We start from the raw sequence: 5735 nt of genomic DNA on the forward strand, positions 1-5735 counted from the left end.
ATACTCTTCAATTGACACCCTTATGGTCAAAAGGTTGGCATTACACATTCTGTAACAAACAACAGCAGAACAGTAGAGTGTATACAAAGATAGACTGGGCCTTTGGTAACCTGCAATGGATACAGAACTATGGTCAAGTGGAGGCTGATTATCTAAACCCTGGCTTCTCAGACCATTCACCTATTTACATCCAGTATATGGCCCAGAAAAATTTACACCCCAAGCCTTTTAAACTATTCAAGACAGTACTAAGCCATCCCCAATTCTGTGACATCTTGAGGACAACTTGGCTACAGGAGTATAGGGGTAAGAAAATGTTCCAACTTTGGCAGAAGTTAAAAAGGGTGAAAACAGGATTAAAAGACCTTAATACATATATGGCAGCTTATGAGAAGAATCTACAAAAAGCAAGACAGGATCTTATTATTGTCCAGAATCAGCTGAGCCAACAGCCCCAAGATCAGGCCTTGATTGAAGCTGAGAAAACAGTCTTCTTTGAGATCAACAAATGGAGTAAGGTGGAGGAGCAAGTGTTGAGGCAGAAATCCAGGGTAAACTAGATTGCTTGTGGGGATACAAATTCAAAAATTTTCATGCCCAATGTAAGATCAGAGCAGGCAGGAATCATATCTCCTCTGTCTATGATGCTTCTGGTACAAAGGTCACTGATCCATCTTTGGTTGAACAGGAATTTGTCTCCTTTTTCTCAAACCTTATGGGTTCTGCAGCTGAGGCAATGCCATATCCGGACTCTGTTGTGATCAGAAAAGGACCATGTTTGACTTACCAGCAAAAGTGTCAACTTGTGCAAACTGTTACCACTCAGGAAATTGTTACTGCTTTAACAGAGATGCCTCATGACAAGTTTCCAGGGGTTGATGGTTTTCCAGTAGAGTTTTTTATGCAGAACTGGGAAACAGTACAAGCTAATGTCCTGAAGGCTGTGAAGGACTTCTTCATTTCTAGAAAGTTGCTAAAAGCTATCAGTTGTAATGCGATTACTTTGGTTCCAAAGGTTACATCCCTTACTATGGTTAAGGTCTACAGGCCTCTTTCCTGTTGTACTACCATTTATAAGATCATTACAAAGGTATTAACTAACAGAATCAAGACTGTCATAAGCACCATTATAAGTCCTATTCAGTGTTTAAAAAAGCAGGGGCGTAAGGCAGGGCGTTTTACATATGCCTCAGTGAGGCGTAAGCCCCGAGGCACGGGGCGTAAGCCTCATGGGTATTTAATTTTTTGTATTTCATAAAATAATATACTTATAATAAATATTTTTAAATAGGTAAAATTACATAAAAATAAAAGAAAATTATATATATGTAACCTTACAAGTATAAACAATACAATGAAATAAAAGTTATTATGAAATGCAAATCAACTCTAACATCTTAACTTTCAAACAATGAAAAAATCACAATTTGTTAAAACAATATTACTATCATACTATTCATTGTATCTCCCTATAAACAACTTTATCAGTATTATAATTTGAAACGTAACTTCTTCATGAATAAAAATAAAATTACTTTCAAATAGAGAAATAATAAAATATGATAATTTTGATACATAGGACAAAAGACCAATGACAAGTGAAAATTCACAATTCGGTTATGTATTCTTAAAAGAAATATTAAGTGATATTCACCCTCACGATGTTCTCATATAGTAAATATGCAATACTACGACTTGTTATTTGAGTTATACCCAATCTTCTTATTTCGGTAAATGAAAAATTATTAAGTATCGATCATTTGTTAAAGAATTATGAGGGTCAACGGTTTTAATTAAGGAATTTAACATATAATTGTGTAAGAACTGTTAGGCGAGCCCCGAGCGTTGGGCGTTAGGTGTGTTTAGGGTGTACAATCGGGCGCTTAGGGCGTAAGCCTCGCAGGAATTAAGCCCCGCACGTGAGCCCTGGGGCATTTTGCTAGTGCCCCGCTCCGGGGCGAGCCCCGAGGCGAGTCCCAGAACTGCCTTTTAAAACACTAGTCCTATTCAATCAGATTTTATAGAGGGTAGGAGTATTGTTGATAATATCCTTTTCAGCCATGAATTACTCAAATGGTACACTAGAAAGGGTTTGTTTGCTAGATGTGTCATGAAGGTTGACTTAAGGAAAGCATATGACTCCATTGAGTGGTGTTTTCTAAAAAGTATGATGGTGGAATTGGGTTTTCCCTATAAATTCATTCAATGGGTAATGGAATGCATCACTATTGTCTCTTATTCCTTAGTCTTAAATGGTGGTTTGACATAACCATTCCATGGGAAAAGAGGCATTAGACAGGGTGACCCAATGTCACCCTACCTATTTGTCATTGATATGGAGTATTTGCAAAGGGAACTGGCTGTACTGACTGAAAATCCACTATTCAAATTTCATCCAAGGTGCAAGAAACTGGTATAATTCACATATGTTTTGCTGATGACCTGCTGATGTTCTGCAAAGCTGAAGTACAGTCCATAAAGCTTCTACAAGAGGCTTTTTTAAAGTTTTCAGCTGCTTCAGGGTTACAAGCAAACATTGAAAAGATCCAGATATACATGACTAGGGTAACTGAGCCATTAAAATAACAAATTCTTCAGACACTTGGCTTCTGTGAATGATACACCTCGAAAATTCCGAATTTGTGTCGCCTTGTGGATAGGCTAATGTGAGCTTGGGGTGACTATGAAACCCTTAAGAGATTAAGGAAGGTATTAGATAGCTTAGAGTGCATAGCATAAGGTTTCGAACTCGTATGAATATATGATCCCAGGTTGTTGAAAGAAATAAAATGCAAGTTGTGTTCGGAAAGGTTTCCGCTACAATTGAGTTAATGTTTATTTAGAAATATCTTGAGGGTTGCTATAGGGCCTATTGTATGGTTAATGAAGTGTTATATAAGTGTCAAGAAGGTTCCACGGGGATTGGAAGTCAAACGAGTCGACGAGAATGAAAATCGGGATTTTTCCAGTTGTACGGACATTTGTACGGACCGTATAAATCATACGGCCCGTATAATGGTCCGTAGGTTTATTCCAAAGAAGGGTGTAGCCTGGTGGTGTTATACGGCCTGATTATACATCCAGTATAAATTATACGGCCCGTATAGTAGGCTATATAAATCGGGTCGGGTCAGAATTTTTATATTATAAGGATGGGCGACCCTCACCTTATTTCATTTCCCACATTTCTTCTATACTCTCTAAAGCTCCAAAACCCTTCTCCAAACATATTTTACTCAAACCCAAGAGATTACAAAGATTAAATAGTAAGAATCAAAGTGTTCATGTGTTAGAAGGCTTCCTAGGGTTGGTAGATTTCAAGAAAAACTTGAGCATTGTAGCTAGGGTTTTTGCACAAGATGATGGCTGTTCCAAAGCTTGTTCCTATGGGATAAAAAGGTTAGTTTCTATGCTTATTTCATGTTGTTGAGAATGTTTGGTTGTATCAAAACTTGGGTAGAAGGAGAAAGTAGAAAATGAAGTCTAAATGTAGTTTTATGATGTTTTGAGTAGTAAGCTAACTTGAGTCATTATTCTTAGTATAATATGGATATAATATTGTTATGGAAGGTAGTAATAGTGGTAAGGAAGCATTGTATGAAAATGTGCTAAAATGGGTGTGGAGTTGTTGGTATGAGTTGAACACAAAGATAGACTTTGAGGGTTTAATGTAATGTGATTACTTGATTGTGATATTATGGATGTTTATGAGTTGTATTGTAGTATAGTGGAAGTCGATGGAATAGGGGAAATGCTGCCCAATTTTCGTTAGATCATGAATTGTTCTAGTTTGGGTTTAAGAGTATCATTAAAGCTTAACCTTGGTATGAATCCTTCTAAATGTAGATTGTTCAAGCTTCAACGGTGAACGTTAAATAGTTAAGAAGACGAAGAGGTATGTAAGACTAACCCTTCTTTTAATAAAGCATGGTTCCTTGGCTATATACATCCTTTCATGAGTTCTATAATGTCTTCCAAATAATTCTATCTCTAAAGCTACTAAAGCTCATGATTCTCGATACTTTTATGATTCTGCTACTTCCTTATATGATGGTTGATCTTATAAGGATAGATGTAACGAAACGATGATAGTAATGATGTTGACGACCCTTATGGGTTCTTAGGTATACGTGTCTAAGTATGTATGACTATTATATAACACCGAGCTTATATGGCAGGGTATGATACCTATCGCGCGCACACCACTGCAGTTGGGTACGGATAACACTGAGCCTTGGTAGGGCCAGGTATGTATAGTCATCGAGCCTTGTCATGGTCGGGTATGTGAAACACCGAACCCTCATGGTCGGGTATGATATGGATACAAGTATGAATAAATACGAATATGTGTGTGTGTATATATATATATATATGAGTAAGTATTAGAAATGGAAGGTCCCTTCGAAAGACAAGTAAGTAGATACGATGAAGGCCACTAGAGGTACAAATGACTCTATTACCTCCTGATTCTCCCATCTTATGTTATTTCTTGTGCTTTCTATTATGCTTCCTCTATGATGTTGACTATGCTTTACATACTCAGTACATTATTCGTACTGACGTCCTTTTATTTGTGGACGCTGCGTCATGCCCGCAGGTGGACAGGGAGACAGGCTTGATCTATAGATTTCTTTTCAAGAGCTACATAGAGGAGTTCCATTTCATCCGGAGCTACAACTTTTGGGTATTATTCTTTTGTGTACATACATATGGGCATGGTGGGGTCTTTTAGCCTTATCGGCTCATATTTTTGTATATCATTTTGATAGCCTTGTCGGCTTGTGTATATGGATATGGGCATTGTTATTGATGATGATATAAATGCGTTGTTGCCCAACGAGATTAGCACTATTGATGTATGTAAATTATGAGTAAGCCATGTGGCTCACCTAGATGTGAATATGAGAGTACGTCAAGAGGTGCCCGAATGGGTTAGCACCGAGTGCCCGTTATGGCCCTCCGGTTGGGTCGTGACAGTGAATGATCACTTCCTTTCAAATACCTGGGGGTCCCTTTATCCTCAAAGAAGCTCACAATTGCTCAGTGTCTACCATTGGTTGAAAAGATTACAGCAAAGATTAAGTGTTGGTCTGCAAAACTGCTTTCCTATGCTGGCAGATTGTAGCTGATCAAGTCTGTTATTTTTGGGGTTCAAACCTATTGGGCTCAGATTTTTATACTACCCAAGAGAATAATGAAAATGATTGATAGTATATGCAGGTCCTTTCTGTGGACAGGGTCTGCTGATATCTCCAAAAGGGCACTGGTCTCTTGGGCTAAAATTTGTCTTCCAAAAGCTGCAGGAGGTCACAATATTTTAAACTTGTGCCTATGGAACAGAGTTGCAATTCTAAAACAACTCTGGGCTTTGGCTGAGAAAAAGGACTGTCTTTGGATTAAATGGGTGCTTAGTTACTATATAAAGCAAAATTCAGTAGAGTCTTGTCCCATACCTGCAAATGCTACATGGGTGGTGAGAAAGATATTGGAAGCAAGGAAATATGTATTACAGTCACAAACTCTCCAAGGTGATTTACACACAAGACTGTCCTCTGTGGTGGAAGCTCAAAATACTCAATTCAGCAAATGTATGTTGCACTACTCCCACAATATCAAAAAGTCCCTTGGAAGAGCATTACTTTGCATCCTGGCATTCATCCAAGACACAAATTTATCCTATGGCTAGCTATACTGCACAGATTACCAACTGTGGACAGACTACACAAGATTGGCAT

This window comes from Lycium barbarum, chromosome 2 (genome assembly GCF_019175385.1).
Source record: "Lycium barbarum isolate Lr01 chromosome 2, ASM1917538v2, whole genome shotgun sequence".
Classification (NCBI taxonomy): Eukaryota; Viridiplantae; Streptophyta; class Magnoliopsida; order Solanales; family Solanaceae; genus Lycium; species Lycium barbarum.